This window comes from Rhinolophus ferrumequinum, chromosome 5 (assembly GCF_004115265.2).
Source record: "Rhinolophus ferrumequinum isolate MPI-CBG mRhiFer1 chromosome 5, mRhiFer1_v1.p, whole genome shotgun sequence".
Classification (NCBI taxonomy): domain Eukaryota; kingdom Metazoa; phylum Chordata; class Mammalia; order Chiroptera; family Rhinolophidae; genus Rhinolophus; species Rhinolophus ferrumequinum.
The window spans coordinates 39,495,033-39,513,103 of NC_046288.1; the positions used below are offsets into that span (position 1 = coordinate 39,495,033).

An 18,071-nucleotide genomic window follows, 5' to 3' on the forward strand; every position below is an offset into this window, starting at 1 on the left:
TTTCTGAATTGCTGTTCATACAGCTGTTATAGTGAGTTGAACAGTCATGAAGAAAATAGATTAAATGGGAGAATAATAATGAAATTTTGTTTTATCTATAACTCCAATAAGACATGCTTTACTAAAGTAGTCACTCTGCCATCTTGAAAGATTTTTTGAAATAAAAATAAAAATTTTTATTGATCTCTTAATGATAATAGTTGACGAAATGCAAAAGTCTAACTCAACACCTGTGCATTGTACTTACCTCTGCTATTTAGAAGAATGGGACAAAAATTTTTAAAATACCAAAATCAATGTAGCCAACGACATGAGATGTAAGAGCGTTTTTAAACTTTAACAAACCTGAAGAAAGCACACCCAGGTGTGATTAATACCCATAAGCATGCTTGATGTTCAATAACAACACCAAAGTAATAATTAGGTACAAGTCTGCAAGCAATCTCCTCCCAGTAAAATCATGCTTTGCTGAACAGATGTCCACTGGAATGGAATTATACATTGTCAGATGACATTAGGATATGCAAAGCAACAACTAAACTCTGCGCTTAGGTTGATGTCAACAAGTAGAGGAGAAATAGAAAAAGACTAGAATATGAGGATACTTTTAAAGATCGTTCAACACTGGCAAGCGGTGGTCAAAAAGTGGCTCATTTTTTATGAAAGTATTAGGCTGAAAAAATTTGAAGTGCATGAAAATCCATAGAGAAAAAAAGAATAAGCTTTCTAAAAACAAAACAAAAAACCAATACTTTTCTCCAGGCTATGAATAGAGATCACTAGTATTGCCAGTTGAGAAAGGCTCTTCTGTACATTTCCCCCCTGCCCTGCCCCAGCCACACACATGCATGTCGGTGGTAATGGTGGTAAAGGCTCAATGCCTTTTCAGCAGCTGCGATGTCTTGTCGGGTTTCCCCATCCCCTCCTGAAAGTACAAGCACCTATGCCAACCTGTGTGGTGGTTATGCAACCTAACACAAGCTGGGAATCACTGAACTTATTATACTTATTTACTCTGGTGACTCAGATTTAAATCTAGGTCTCTGTGGAAAAGGAGATGGAGAACAAACACGTGCTATGACACCATATTTCATTAATATTTATTGTATAACCAAAGCAAACTCAAGACTTTCTGCTCTTTATATAAGTTTGATGAAGAAACTACACGTAACTTTCAGAAATGCCTCAGGTTCGACCAGATACTGCTCAGCATCTGCTATGCTGAATGACCCAGTCAGAACAAGTCCCCTTTACAGAGAACTTTCCTTTTCTCTCTCTCTTCCCTTTTCCTCTGTCATGTTGCCATTCACCCACATTGTTCTTTCCGTCCTTCCTCCTGTCTCTTCCTTAAGCCCGCCCCCAATAGCTAGCTATCTCTTAGCAATGCTGAACTTCATGATGTCAAAATAATTTTTTTCAATACAATTTCCCTCAGACATAATAGAAATAATTTAAACACTGGAATTTCAGCAATAATAAAACAGTAATAAATCAGTTTTCATATTGATCACAGAGATAACTCATCTAAATTATTTGTGGACTTAGCAAAGGAAATGAAACAGAGGTGCCAAAAAAATGATACACATTTTAAGAAAGGAAAAAACTGTATTAAAATTACGCTGATGTTACCACTTTGAGCACTCTTATAATTGCAGAAGTCAAATGTGACTTGTATTCATCTTTTGCTATCGGTATATATTGAGTATTACAATTTTAATATAGTCTTTCCCTTTCTTAAAACGTGTATACGTTTTTTGGCACCCTCTGTATATAAAGCACATCTATCATTGATGCAACAGGTCAAATTACCTTCAAAAAGAATACATGCTAGGAAATTCATATTTAGTTCAATTTTCATGGTGACCCAGTAAAATGCTTCAGGAGCAAAAGTAAGGTCTTCATGTTAAAAATTTTTTTTCCCCTAAGTGTCTTACTTGATTCCTAATCCTTATCATCATTACTTTAATAATAAAATCAGAATAATTTTTTTCTAAGAAACTTCATCTGATTCATTGATAGTGAAATCAATTGACTTTATAATTTTCTATAATTCTGACATAAGTAAATTTCACAGTTTTCACCAAGAAAATGCTATCAATCCCCCAGATATTCGGATCAAACATCTTAGGGTCCCCCTTATCATTTCAACTGAAAGTAATCTTTCTAGTCCCTAAGTATTCACAGAATTTCTGTGCCTCTCAGACAGACTAATCACATACTGTTCAATTATTTATGCATCTGTCTTATCTCCACTGTATTATAAAGTTATTGAGAGCAGAACTATCTATGTAGCTCTAATAGTACCCAGCACAGCACAATATATTAAACAAATGTTTAGGAAAAATTTTTTAGAATTATTAGTACACATTACAGCATCATTTAAGAATCTACTTACAGTGTATCATCATTTCGGGAAATAACTCGGTTCCCAGAGCAAGTTCAACCCCTTATACTTGATCTAATTTAGTTATTAGTCATTACATAAACAAATCAAGCTAAATAAAATTATTAGGCAACCAGTATAGAATGAGTTTTGATTTTTCTAAAAATAACTGACATGGAGTTTATTTCATTTGTTTATTTAAATATGGTATTTATCATCTAAACCACCTAATACTGTGTTTTAACGAGCAATGTGCCACAGGGAAAGAACTTGGGCTTTAGAGTCAGAGAGACCCAGGCTTTAATTGAGGAAATTCGATTATTAATTTACTGAGGGTTTTCTAGAGTGAATAAAGAAACATACTAAAACATGTATTGTTATTCTTTCAATCGATAAGGAAGTTTTAGAATTCCTAGGAGTGACAGTAAACATTTATTTTCTTAAGACAATTTTCTGACAACATGCTTATTACTTAAGTATATTCATTCACTCAATGCTTACTGAAGGCCAGTTACGTGCCTCTGTCTTTGTGTTAGAGAATAAAATTTGTTGAAATACATTATATAATATGTGGTAATGTTCTACAACTATTTATTCAACTACACTATAAAAAAAACCCTTCTACTTTTCCAAAATCTCCTCTATATTACAGTGAGAGCAAGTACATAATAAATATCCCTTGACTAACTGACCCATATTTCTTTCTTTTTATTCTGTTACATGTTAAGAATGAAAGTTTCCAGTAAGCAAACATCATAATGATTAAATAAAAGTCCAGCAAAGAGGAATTAAGAAGAATGCCATGTAATTAAAGTTTTACGTGACTATATCTAAGGCTGTGAATGAACTACTTGGTGGAAAATAATCAGCCATTTGCCTGGTTAACTTTCACCCTTTTTAAAGGAAGCGCAAAGCAGAACATACCTTTGGTGTGTTGCCTATGGAAACAAGACACAGAATCGGAATTTGTTCAAGCTAACCTTCTCACCCTTTGAGAACAAAAATATCAACATTCTTGTATTTGTCAACATTTTTCAAAATGAGCAAGATCATTATGTATTTTAGCAACAAAATACAAGTCAGTATTGTACTACAGTTATGTAAGATGTTATCACTGAGTAAAGGGTGATGAGTGAAGGGTATATGGGACTCTACCAGCAATTTTCGCAACTTCCTGTGAGTTCGTAATTACTTCAAAATTTTAAAATATATGTAAGGTAATGAAATTTTGAGTAAATGTTAGAGAAATTAAAACAAGTAAATAAGTTGCTTTTCTAAACACCAACACTCCAAAAGTACTAAGAGATTTGGATATTTTGAGAAGATGCTTGTGGGATTCTTTTTAGAGTATTGCATCCTGTGTACAATAATTAATCACGTCCTAAGGTATGCAATTTATTAAGCAAAATCTATGTGTGTAGATGCTTTACTGAGGGCAAGGCAATACAAACGAATTAGTTGTCCTCCCTAAAAAAAATAGCAGATAATACAAAATAATTTCGGCTTTTGACTTTTTAATATCAGGTAATGGCTATGTATCAGATTCCTATTTTTCTTTAACTGGCCTCCTTTAAGTCTATACCGGCTGGAGAACAGAAGGAAACAGCTAGGAAGAAACATTACACAGGGAGTTCAGGAAGCTGGGCCTGGTATTAAAAATATGTAGCAGATTCATCAAATGTTACCTATTAACACATTGCAAAAATCACCCTGTAACATGATGTCTCTCACAACATAAGTACTAAGGGCTTAAGAAACTGAGGAAAGCTAAAAGAATTAGCATTAGAACTCAATTATCACTATTATCTGAGGGTCTTGGAGTGGAAAGGACTGCTGCCAACAGATGAAGAGCCAGAGGCCAGACAGGATTGGTGACCTACAAAGTAGCATAGCTCACTAGCAGCAGACATAGAACAAGAATTCAAATCTCTTAATTTCTGGGTCTCTGAAGTGTCATTATAAATAGGCATTTATCTTTTATAAGTAGTAATAATGAATACTTTAAAGAGAGTTAGGCCATACACAAAAGAATCAAACAACTGTACTTAGTTTATGCCAAAAAAAAAAAAAATCCTCATCCAGTAGTCTTCTAAACCTCAAAATACAAGTACAGTATTTTAAATCCACTGTGGCTTCACATATATTTAGTTGATTTAAAGTTACTAATCTAAGCTTGCAATCTCATCAAAATGCATAATTACATAGCTGTTTACTACATAGAGATTCAGTTTTCTCAAGGTGTAAAGGTATCTGCTATTGGGTTGGCATCAAGATAGAAAGGGTTGGCACAGTATACCCACAAATCTCAAGCTTGCTCAGGTAATGCATCACCACAGTGCTCTTGTGTGGAATATCACAAAACAATGATACCTCTCAAGAATTAAAAAAGCTGCTTGCCAAAGAGCTCCCAAAAAGCCTTTGCTCCTATCTTATTGGTCCAAATCAGCTTAGGCCCGCCTGACCCCGAACCAGTCACTGCAGCCGTCATGGGATTGCTACTGCTGCCTGAGACAGAGCACCTGAATTGGAACCAGTTTGGGGAAGTCCACTTCAGTGACCATTATTTAGACCCATGAAATCACATCGGGAAAAAGTAGAGATACAGGATCGAAGAGAACCCAGGCCTGTGCCTGGCAGAATTCTAATATTTAAAGGCTGACCTGAAAAGTTGGAGGAGACAGCAAAGTACGAGTATACGTGTTAAATTTAAAATAACTAGATACATTAACATTGTGCCAAGTCATATACTAGTATAGTATACACAAATAGAAGCATGCGACAAAAATTAAAAAAAAGAACTTTATCAAAGAAAACTTAAATCTGCATCATTAATGATTTTCCTTAAAGAAAACCAATGTGCAAATTTAATAGTAAAACCTTATTAATAGTAAAACCTTATTTCTTAGAGAAATAAAACCAAGGCCAGAATCATGCATAACCATTCAAACAACAACAAAAGCCAACCCCCAAAATAAAACAAAAAGTAAAATTACAGTGTAGTTGGTTGAAATACAGATACTAACCACATTAAGTGAACTAAGATACACGAAGTATTTCATATACTAAAAAAATATAGGGCATAATATCATCACTAGGCCTGTCACAATGGATTACAACACTATGCAAGATCAAAAATCCAGTATTTCTGATCTACTATACACAAGATAGTCCATTGTGCACAGTGATTTTTGGTTAACCAAAAAGGGAGGAAAAATGACTCCTATCACTAACAGGCATAATTTGAAATGTTTGGTCTCATGATGATCCTGCTTCCGCACATAACAATACTTAGGATTTCTCGATGACTTTCCCTTGCAGGCACTGCAGGGGAGGAGGGTCAGACAGGACATGGAAGCCTGAGACGTAAGGACTGGGGGATTTGGAGTTACCAGGAACAGTTCTAGGCTGAAGGTGACACCTAGTTCTGGGGTCCAAGGGTCTGTGCTGGAGCCGCCGCTTCTACAGACTCGGTGGTGAGACAAAAAACCCAAAGGCCTGCACCAGTACAGTCAGGTGAATAAACCCACTGCAACTGCTTGTTCAACCAAATGAAACACATTAAGAAATATTGTCGACTTTATTTCTGGTAATAGACTTTCCCACACTCTGCAGGGCTCCCACTGAGTTGTTTATAGAAGTGATACTCTAGACCTATCAGTGTCTTGTTTATTAAAGATTCAGGGGGCCAGTAACAAAGCAACCTCAAAAAATTCCCACCAAAGAAAGGAAAACAGAAGTGTAAATGAGACAATACATTGTGCAATGAACCCTATCTATTTAGCTTGGCAAGAAGTTATCTACAGTTCTTTATTATTACATTTGTTTATAACGAATGAATGAATGAATGAATTTCTAAGTATTTGGCATTTCTTGAGCATGTGATTAGAGGAAGGATAAGGCCATAGGGAAACAAGTTAAGGGATTTGGGAGAAGCTTGCCCATGGGCTTAAGGGAAGCAGAAGAAAGAAATGGCAGAGGCTGGCACATAGATGTGCACTCAATCATTCACCAAATATTTACTGAGCACCTATTATGCACAGCTCATTGACCTGGCACTAAATGTACACTGGTCAGCAAAACAGACAGAATCCACATCCATCTGAGCTAGCAGCCAGTGGACAATACTGTTGGGTGATCTCCTACTCAGCTTTCAATGATTAATCCCATTTTCAGCAATTCTGTAATTCGACAAAATTATTTCAATAAAAGAGGAATTCAGAGGTTAAAAAAAAATCTTGGCACTCAGTCCACAGAGAGGAGACAAACAAATAAAGCAGCTATTAAGTAGGCGTATGACAATGGGTGCTAAGGGAACACGGGCAGGGACAACCAAGCACTATTCCGGGTAGAAGGAAAGGCTTGGGACCAGGAGAGGGCGGCATGCTTCAGGAACTTCAAGTAGGAGACAGGAATGCATCTCTGCCCATGCTCAGGATCCACGCTCGGCGCAAACTCACTGGGCTTAGAAATCCAAGTGCTTACGCGGCCTCCATGGTCTGCCGGAGCCTCCACCACCCAGACCTCAGCTCTCGCCTCCCTCCAGCCAACCCCGTGCTGCTCTCCGAACAGGTCAAGTACCCTCCTGCTTCAGGGCCTCAGCACCTGCTCTTCTCTCAGATCGAAAACTTTCCCTCAAATGCTGCAAGCCTCTGCTCAAATGTCACCTTAACAGAGAGGCCGTCTCATAGAGCCTTTATAAATGGCAACCCCACCCACAGCTCCGGACCCTGGAACGCCCTTACCCAGCCTGGTTTCTCCATGGCACGTACTACCAACTGACAATATATACACTTGTTATCTGTCCCCCCACTAGAATTTTAAGCTCCTTGGTAAAACTCCATAACACTGTGCAGAGCAGATTGCAGACACTCGAAACTTTTTTAAAAGAATGAACAAAAGAACACTGTCAAGAGATGAGACCCGGGAAGCTGGAGCCAGGTCATACAGAGCTTTGTGTAGACTAGGGCTCCGTGCTTCAATGGCACTTTGATAATCACTTAGGAGCTATTAAAAGATTTTAAGAGAAAAGAAAAAAATGCATATTGAAACCATCAAAATTTCGTATTTTTCAAAATTAAAAAAGAAAAGACAATTCATTTGGGAAAGGCTGTGAGGGGAATTCATGAGAAAGGGTGTGGGGAACTGATGAGAAGGAGAGCATTTAGAAGACCACTGTAATACTTTGGCAGAGAAACATGGGCCTGAATAAAAGCCTTTGAGGAGGGGGTTGAATAGGAGAAATAGAAGATAAAGGCAATTGGACTTGATGCTTAACTATTATATGGAAACAGAGGAAGACTGAAGAGTAAAACATGACAGCAGGCTTCCGTCTAGGGACAGGGTACATGATAATGGCATTTCTCAAACTCAGAAGACAGGAAGAGAGAAGACATTTTGGGGGAAAGATTGTAAGTTAAAGTTTGGACATATTGAGGTTGACATGTCTATGGAACACCTCAGTGGCTATATCTAAAGCAGGAGTTGGATGTGTGAATCTAGAGTTAAATAGGAAAAGTTGAAGAAATGCGTTATAATTTTTTTAAATCTAAACTTTTCTTAACGAAACGAGTTTTCCCAGGTTGCAAAAAAAAACACACTAAAACCTGCAGTTAAAAAAAAAAATGTTAACAGCTAAGTATTAGAATCTCCTAATGATGGTTCCTTTTAAAAAAAAGCAATTCCAGTAGCAGGAAAGGAATTGCACAATAAGAAACTCAAGAAATGGCCTTTAAGTGCTATAGCCGTCGTAGTGAGATCATGACTGATGACAAGCCAAAAAAGATGTATTTAGTAATGTGTGCCATAAACTTCCTATGTTGGTTAAAATACTACTGAAAATAACAAATAATAAGTCAAAAACATTTTTAGGAGACCACATACCGTGTCTCATATTAATTTTTGCTCCAAAAGATGCATTAGAGCTGATGCTCCGACTAGGTCTTATTTTTGGGGAAACACGGTATAACATATAACAAACGGCTAAAATTTTAATAACTGACAATACTAAGTGTTGCCAAGGATGCAGAACAACTGAAATTCTCTTACATTGCTACTGGTAGGAATGAAAATGGTATAGTCATTTTGGAAAACAGTTTGGCAATTCAATATAAAGTTATTGATATTGTTAAATATACACTGATCATAGGACCCAGTAATCTCACTCTTTTGTACACCTTAAGAAAACTGAAAACATCTGTCCCTCACATACAACTGTACATAACTGTTTATAGCAGATTTATTCATAATTGACCAAAACTGGTAACAACTCAAACGTCTAATTCATGAACTGATAAACAAATTGTGGTACCTCAATATTATGAAATGTTACTCAATAATACAAAGGAACAAAGTCAGTGGTGTGCTAGAGTGGGCTGGTATGGTACCAGCTGGTGAGAACCCAGTTTAATTTACAGGAATTCTGCCAGCTGGTTTAGGTAGCTTAATATAGGCCACGATTAGAGTATTTAAACTGCAATAATTAGCAAATGCTACAAATCAGGGATTTTTTGTCTCTTTGGAGAGCAGGTTGTTACAGTATTTATCAGCACACTGCTAAATAACTTACTGATACATACAACAACTTAATAAATATCAAAAACATTATGCTCAGTTTTTAAAGAAGACACAAAAGACTGTATTTTATATGATTTCATTTATATGATATTCTAGAAAAAGCAAAACTATAGGGACATTAATTAGTTAATGATTGCCAAGGGCTGTAAGTAGAGAGAGAGGACTGACTACAAAGCAACGAGAGAATTTTTTGGTGTGACGGAAATGTTTCATATTTCATATCTTGTTTACGGTGGTGATTATCCAATTGTGTACATTTGTCAAAACTTTTACTACATGTAAATTATACTTCAATAAACTTGTCTACAAAAAAATTAGGAATCATTTATCTCATTTCTTTTCCAGATGATAAGTGCATCATACATACAAAGGGGGAACTGGAACTTATCAGTGGAAATATCAGAAAGGCAGATTTTAACACACATAAATAGAAAAAGATTAAAAATGCCAAAAAAGAAAATGAACTTGTAATCAATCCCACGAAGTATGGAAACCAGTGGCTGAATGATCCTGCCAATGATGCTGTAGAAATGATGCTACTGCGTGTGATTTCAGACTATGGTAATATCATTAAGACAGGTCAGCATCACTAAAGTCTCTTCCTAATCAGAGCCAGGGGCACTCAAATTCCATCATATTGTGTTTTGAATATCTCAGATCCACTTTTCAATTTTAACAAAACATCAGTTACTCATTTTACAATCAAGCAACTGCTATCATTGACTCAAAACCTAGTATATGAGGTGTGATCAAACAATACGGTGAATGTTCAAATTAAAAAAAAATTATTACAGTAAAAGACATATTGCCATTAATCCCCTTCAAAATACTCTTTCTCACTTCAAACACACTTATCCCATCGTTCTTGCGACTTTCTAAAGCAGTTCTGGAAGTCCCTTTAGTGAGCGTCTTTACTTGCGCTGTCATAGTTGCCTCAATGTCCTGAACTGATTCAAAACATTTTATCTTTCATGGTTATTTTGACTTTGGGGAAGAGGCAAAAGTCGCATGGTGCCAGATCCAGTGAGTAAGGTGGTTGAGGACACACTGCAATGTTTTTATTTGACAAAAACTGCCATATGAGAAGCCATATGTGACACAGAGCCTTTCCACTGTGATCAACAAATACAGTGAATGCTGCTGCCGAGTGTCATCCAACAGAAAAGCAGGGATCTTCAATACGGGAAGTGGCGCATCGAACCTTAATAACAGTGTGTGACAACTTTCACAACTTGTTCAGTTCAGTCAGTAGGGTGTGAGCTATGGTTGAGAGGTGTGTTTTCAAGTGTGCCATAAATCATCTTCCATCATGACAACGCTCTATGTCACACATCGCTTCTGGTATACATCAATTTCTGTCAAATAAAAACATTAGGGTGTCCTCATCCACCTTTTTAACCGAATCTGGCACCGTGCAACTTCTGGCTCCTCCCCCAAGTCACAATGACATCGAGGCAGCCAACACAGCACAACTAAAGACACTCATGAAAGAGGATTCCCAGAACTGTTTCCGAAAGTGGCAAGAACGATGGGATAAGTGTTGCTCGAAGCGTGGGAGAGTATTTTGAGGGGAATAAATGGCAATGTGTCTTTGACTGTAATAATTTTTTTAATTTAAACATTCACCATATTGTTTGATCACACCTCATAGCCTTCCTTGTTGTCAGGAGTGCTGGCTCTGGCACTAGACTGTCTGAGTTCAAATGTTGCCCCACCAGTGGCTGTCTGATTTTGAACAAGTGCCTCTAAAAGATCTATTTCCTCATCTGTAAAATGGGATTAACATTTTCCTAAGGTTTCAATAAGAACGCATGAAAAAGGATTTCTATGGGCAAATTCTCAACAACAAACATTTCTTAGATATAACTGGAAGTAAAGGATATGAATTATCAAACCTAATTCTCTAAGAATTTTAACTTTCCAAATATAGAGGATTTATACTTTAATTATATACCTACTAATTCATCTTTTGTGGAGACATCTTTTTGAGAATGTGATAACTCCAAGGACTCTTCACCCAGAGAAAAACGAGTATACAGGCATACCTAGTTTTATTGTACTTCATTTTATTGTGCTTCACAGATGTTTATTTTTGTTTTTTGTTTTTTACAAATTGAAGGCATGACCCTCCACCAGCAAAAAGATTCCTGCTGGCTTTACTGCTGTGGTCTGGAACCAAACCCACAATATCGCCAAGGTATGCCTCCATTTGTTATATTATGCATATATTTCTGAGGTTTCAAGGACCTTCTGAAACATATGCATGAAATTAAGAATGCTTGATATAAACTCTTAAAATTGCAAAGTTGAGCAGTGGATTTAAGAATTTTCAAAGCAGAGAATCCAACTATTGAATTATATACACTGTCATTTACTTTTTTAAAACAGATTTTGCAAGTACTGTGTTTCCCCGAAAATAAGACCTAGCCGGACAATCAGGTCTAATGCGTCTTTTGGAGCAAAAATTAATATAAGCGATATTATATTATATTATAACCAGTCTTACGTTATAGTAAAAAAAGACACAGTCTTATTTTACTATAAAGTCTTTAGTAAAATAAGACTGGGTATTATAGTAAAATAAGACTGGGTCTTATAGTAACTTTTGCTCCAAAAGACGCATTAGAGCTGATTGTCCAGCTAGGTCTTATTTTCGGAGAAACACCGTAAGACCAGACATCGTGTTTTCTAATTTCTATCTCCTTTACGCAGAAAATTTAAATTAGAAACCTAAATTTTTTTCATGCATCGATTTCAACTCAGAAAAACTGGTAGAAACCTGTATTTCTAGCAGTTTAAGAATGAATGACTCAAAGTATAACATGCAATACCCCTGCTCAACAACTATGGGAAAAGTTCTCAAGTCAGTCTAATGAAATATGTACTTTTAAATATAAAAAACATACCAAGCTAATTAATTCCTATGCTTAGAGTCTCATAATAAAGTTTTATTTTTTTTTACAGCTGGATCTATGCACTAATATTACATCGTTGTTTTTTTTTAACTAATCAATATATTTTTTATTCTGTTTTATGTTATGTTTGTTATATAGCCTGATGGTGGAAACTAATTGTTTTCAACCTGCTATCGAATAATTCCAACCTGGAAATATATTGCTATCTCAAAGCAAAGGTTTTGTTTTTCTTTTTTAATTGTTTGGTTTCATACTATAATAGTTGACTAACCAACTCATACCCATTACGGAAAAAATAGTTTTTCGTATGCATTAGCACGATATTCCCACAGGAAATAACCATTTTTAAAGTACTGGAAGTCGAGATAAGGGTTCACATACATAGTAAACATCCTTTCAATCAGGTTTTATCAGATTATTTCAGTGAAAGGGAGACCTAATACTGCAGACCTCCGAATTCAATGGTAAAAATCAATGAAACGAAACGCAGCATCTGAGGATCAAACACTGCCCAGGTTGCCAAATGACTGTTGGTCAGAAAGGTCACATCTGCTTTTAAAACCTCACCGTAATCGTGAATGTTTGCGATGCCTCCGCATCCCGGTACAAGAAAATAAGAGGGCAAACACACAACACAGGAGCATCTCTGGTTCCTTCCATGAACGAAGGGCTTCCAGCACAGGGCGTGGGGGAGGGGGGAACGGGTTCGAGAATAAGCCAGGAGAGGCCCGCAGCCCTGGAGACAGCGCCCGAGGGTTGGAGGCCCCACTCGGCAGCGCCCCGGCGTTGGGGGCTCCAGTAGCGGAGACCCCGTTGGGGGGACCCGGGCCAGACCCCCATTCCTGGACCGCCAGGTTACGCCCCCACTGCTTACTAGAGGTAATGTTCAGCCCTCTGCTCCCTCATCCCCCGAAATACCCCAGCATCGCTCCCAACCGCCAGCCGCTGGTGACCCCGACCCCGACCCGACCGCGATGGCGCCCTCTCCAGGTCGCAGTGGAGGACACACACCAGGCCACCAGCTCTGATGGCAGCGGCGACAGCGACTCGGGGCAGCGCGGTCCCGGGGGACGACGGCAGCTGGGCCGCGGCCTGTCCCCAGGGGCAGCGGGCGCAGGGCCGCCAGCGGGCAGCGCCTCCGCCCCGCACGAACAAAGCGGCCCAGGCGCGCGGGGCGCGGGTGGGGGGAGGCAGCAGGGGGCACTCACCGGGGGCCGGGCGGGAGCAGGCGGGCCTGGCCCCCAGTGGGGACCGCGGCGGACCGGGGCTCCGCACCGGGGGCGCGCTGGCGACCGAGAGGGGGCGACGGGAGCAGCGTCCGCAGCGGGGCCCGGGAGCCCCGCTGCGGGGGACGGGGCCGCGGGCCGGGCTTGATTCGGCGGCCGCGAGGTGCAGGAACCGGTCTGCCGGGGCGGGCAGCGGCGTTAGGCGGCCGGGGCAGCGACGCCGCCGCCTTTCCCTTCTCCTGCCTGGGTCCCTGTTCCCCCGCTTCCTCCTCCTCGCCGGGTCCCCGCCGCCGCCTCAGCCTCGGCGCTTCTCCGGCTTCTCCTCTCCATCAAGGCCGGGCCGACCCGCAGGGACCATCCCGGAAAGTGAGGGGTTGTTGCCGTTCCCCGCAGCTGTTGGTGGCCATCTTTAATCCTCCTCCTCCTCCTCCTCCTCGTCCTCCTCCTCCTCCTCCTCCTTTCTCCACCTCCCGCCGGCTGCCTGACTGACTGACTCTGGATCCTCCTCTTTCCCTTCCTGCTCCTCCTACTGAGCCGGCCGCAGAAATTGCAGCCGCTCTTCCTCTCCCCTCCTGCCTTTCCTTCCTCTTTCCTTACTTCCTTCCCTCCCCTCTGCTTCCCTCTTTCTCACTCTTACTGGCAGGATTCGCCCCCTTTTGCAGGCAGCGGGTGCTGAATCCTCTAAGCTTGAGTGTGGCCCACATTTTCACTCCTGTCCCTCGCCTCCCCATCCGGACGCACACACCCGGCTTCCTTCCCCTCGCCTTACACTCAGCCGCTCGAGTTTCCCTCTCCCAACCCCCTGCTCCTCTCCCGCGGTCCTCACCCTCTTGAGTTCCAATTTTCCCTCAGCCTCAGCTGAGAAAGGACAACGGGGTTCCGCTCTCCTTACCCTTACACCCATTTGCTGGATGCTGTCAGACTGCGATGGAAGAACGGGAGACTGTGTTAATTTCACTCTAGCTGGAGTACAAAAGGACTGCCCACGCTAGCTATTTTACTATGCAGCTTTGAAACTCCTGGATGGTGTCGTGTTGGCTCCGGTGCATCATTGGACCCAGGAGTTAAATAGCCCAGTCTCAAATGTTGCCTTCCCTCGGTGACCTTGAGCCGGTCGCCTTAAGATTTTAGGGGTTTTCTTTCTTTCTTTTGTAAAGGGCATTATTCATACCTTTGCCGTTCTAACAAACACAGTGTTTAGACTAAACGAGCATGCTTTAGTAAAACTAGAACCGCCAAGTGATCATCAGTTTGTCCCTATGTTGTTTGTTCCTAATCAATCCAGTGGACAATTTGGGGCAGGCTTCAGTTCTGGGAATGGAGGCAAATTGAGTCAGCAGTTATTGAGTGGACTCCCTTAAACAGGCTTAGAGTGGGGAAGTGGTAATATCGTTCTTATGACAAACTTGTTTTTCCTAACACTGCAATCTACCCAAGCTGGTGAATTTCCTCTAATAAAGATGAAGCAAGCTGGACTTGCTGTTTGCTTCTCTTCAGCCACTCTGCCTTTGGCCAATTGGAACCGTTTGTAAGGATTCACTTACTGATCACTACGATATTGGGCACTGCTAACAAATATAGGCGATATTAGATGTGAGCGCTTTGTGAAGTGGGGGGCGTCACAGTTTCTGCATCTTTGGGACAGTGGCTATCATAAAAAAGCACCTTGCTCTTTCAGAATAAGATGACTTGATGTGTTCAGAGGTTATTTCCTTCCACAAGCCAAGTATGAGGAGAAATGTTTTAAAATGTAGTTTTGGATTCCACTCCCAAGTGAATTTTTAAGTTTAAATATAAAATTCTGTTATTACAAAAATGTCTTTCAAAACTCTTTGAAAAGATGCCAAAACAAACCTAAAAATATAACTTAATAAAAAATACTAGTATGCTTTGCGGGGCTGGGAGGTGGGGTTCTAATCTTTTTCTTTGATGCTTAGCCTGCACCCAGTTAGGTTCCAGATCTCAGTTGCCATCTTTAAATACCAGTAATTCTTCTATTTGAAATCAACAACCTGCATCAGCATCTAAACCCAAATAAAGTTTTTAACACAGCTTTATATAATATGTTTTGGAATAAATTATAAAAACAAAGCATGTATATGGTGTGGGAGTGTGTGTGTATGTGTGTCTGCATGTGTGTTTTCTTTTTGGCCTTTCGGTGTTTATTTAGATTTTGTGTTTCTCCAGTCTATTACTAGACAAAATTACTACAAACTTCTTAACTCATATTTCCTTATAAAACTATATATTTGCAGAAAAAATAAAAAAGATTGGATAACATGAATACAGAGAGAGTGAATAAATCAGTTGATGTCTTTTAAACACTGAGACCAGCATGCATTCTAAAAGGAGAGTTTTCAGTTCAATGTGAGGTTTTACGAATCTTATCATTGTGATTTTATTTATACTGAAGAAAGAGGAGTTCTACATTTTAAAATTCATGAATCCTTTAATTATAAATTTTTTGTAGAAAGAGATACGTTGCTATTAAGTTCATAGGTAGATCAATGTGCAAATTCAGCCACTTCTTGTTAATGTCTTACTAACTGAAAATCTCACAAAGATTTTTCAGTGATATATAAAAAAAATGTAGCAAGATTTTTCGATTTTACTGAAGCCATATAAACATAGACATGTAATAATGGATAGTATTCAGAGAAATCAGACCCTTTGCATTTACTTTTTAGCAGCTCTGTTTCAGATCTGTCATTATTATAGCCCTTACCTTTTTCAGTCTTTGTTGCCAGCTAAGTATAGTTTCTCTGTCATCTTAGGGTTCAGGTATAATAATAATAATAAAAAAGGTCAGATCAGGTTTTTCTGTAACATTATTATTTCATATATATTCATTCTCAGATAAACTCAAGGTCCTCCATCATAAAACAAAGAATTATATTAACGTGGATAAAGCCTTTGTGCAGAGGCCAGATGGAAAGGGACTGAGGCATGTGCAGCAAACTCCTCTGGGAATAGAGGAGCAAACATGAAGGGCTATTACTAAGCAGAGCCTGGTCCCCAACTTACACTTCATGAAAAAGGTGTTTGTGGAATAACAAGAGGATATCTGTGGTAATAAAATCCATATTTGTTTTTAACATAATTGAAAATTCTATGAACATAAATAAACAAAGCATAACATTAAATGAAGAAAGGTGGAGGTAAAACATTCATGAAAATATCAAAAAGTAAGAAGAAGAAAATAAAAAATAGAAAAAAGCAATTTTGGAAAATAGGGTAAATAAGTATTGACAATTTGCTGTTTAAACAATTATTTTCTTTGCATTTGCTTTTAAGACTAAAGAAGTAATTTAAACTTGGGCTGGTAGAATTATTCCAGAGATAAGCATAAGTAAATTATAGAATCTTAAAATATTTATTACCAGAATATGGTGTGCTAGATTATGCTGGAACACACACAAAAATGAATTGAAACTTGGGTTGACTACTATATTTAAAATACACATCCACTTTCCCAGGCTATTAGGTACAACAATAGAAATGCCATATTGTTTTTCCTTGTTTGAAAGAGCCAGATGGAAAATAAACTGGGCAAGCAAATGAAAGTCTCTGGGGATCATGGGAATTGAATGACTATAAAAACCATATTCCAGGCAAGAATATAGTCTTAGGTAAATGTTCAGTTTTATTCTCAGAATCTGTTCTTTTAGAAAAGACAATATTTTTCTCAACGTCTTCCTCTTTGGATGGACTGACTAAAATATCAAGTGAATAATGACAAGCCATAGTTATCTGCCCTGTTTGAAATTTAGTATCATTTTTCACTCCTCAATTTAGAGAACTCCTTATAATTAACTGATGAGCTGTCCTCAACACAGTGCCATTTAGAGTCATTACTGCACTCTAATTGAGGAGAAATGCTTTTAGAAAGTTCCAATTAGAGACTTTTTTTGTCCTTACATTCAAAAAAGGTACTGAAGCATTTGCTTTGTTTTTTTTTGTGGTGGGGGGGAAGGAGGTTGTAGATTGGTTATTATTTTGTGTTTTTATTTAAGTAAATAATACGATAAAGCTTCTTTAAATTTTGAAGAGTAACATGAAGACATGAGACAACTGAATAGTAAGTTTTGCTTTTGCTCATCACAATGATCGTAATTATAATAGAAACAGGGTTTTTTGAACACTTTATTATTAATGAATTATATTTCTACTTAAAATTTGAAGGCCTTCTTGATTTTCAATTCCTTCATATTTCTTTATGGAGAGTTCAGACTTTTAAAACCAGTATCTTGAGAATGTTCTAGATTTATTCCACTCATCCTAAAATTTTGGCAAAAAAAAAAAATTCAAATGGCTTATGGTCACTTAGTGTATATTGTGTGGCACTCTGAATAAAACCCAGATCTCCTGACCCTCAAGTTCGAAAACTTCAGAGATGAAAGGATTAATCTTACAGATGGGAAACTGACGCCTAATAAAACTTTGACCACATTAGTTTAAATATAATTTAAATTTGATTTTCAGAAGTACTGTTCAACATTGACTTTGCTCAGAAATAAAGCTATAAAACAAAGTAAAAGCAACTGAGTTTTCCTGTTTTTTACAAAAATGAGAACAATTGTTTTCAGTAAAAAGAAAATTGGAAAAAAAAGTCCAAATTGACTTCAAAAAGTATGATTTTTTTTTATATATTATTCATGGGTCAAAAAGGGTAAAGTTAACTCTCAAAAATACTGTATTATTTAATATTGTGAATCTAAATTACAAGAGCCTAAGGACTCAGGATTCTGTAGAAAACTCTATTAGATAAATGAAGTAAAACATTGCCATCTGCTGGCCAGAGTGAAAAAAGTAGTTGATCTTTGATACACCTGTAAGATAAAGGAGTTCAAGAAACCACTATTAATTTATTCCACATATCTTTTAATAGAGCTAAAACGTACTATATTGGGTATGTAAAATTAATCAGTCCATTATACAGAAATTTTGGATTATAGTCCATACTAGCATGTAGTT

The 18,071-nt window shown here is 38.3% G+C and overlaps 1 protein-coding gene across 2 annotated transcripts in view; it reads right to left on the minus strand.

The window, feature by feature from the left end:
- The window catches only part of WDFY3 (WD repeat and FYVE domain containing 3), a 246,071-nt gene extending 232,540 nt beyond the window's left edge, over positions 1 to 13,531 (minus strand). For both annotated transcript variants that reach the window (XM_033105930.1, XM_033105931.1), the window contains exon 1: positions 13,080 to 13,531. The gene's annotated coding sequence lies outside the window, so the exon portion shown is untranslated. The remainder of the gene's footprint in view (positions 1 to 13,079) is intronic.
- Positions 13,532 to 18,071: the final 4,540 nt, after the last annotated feature.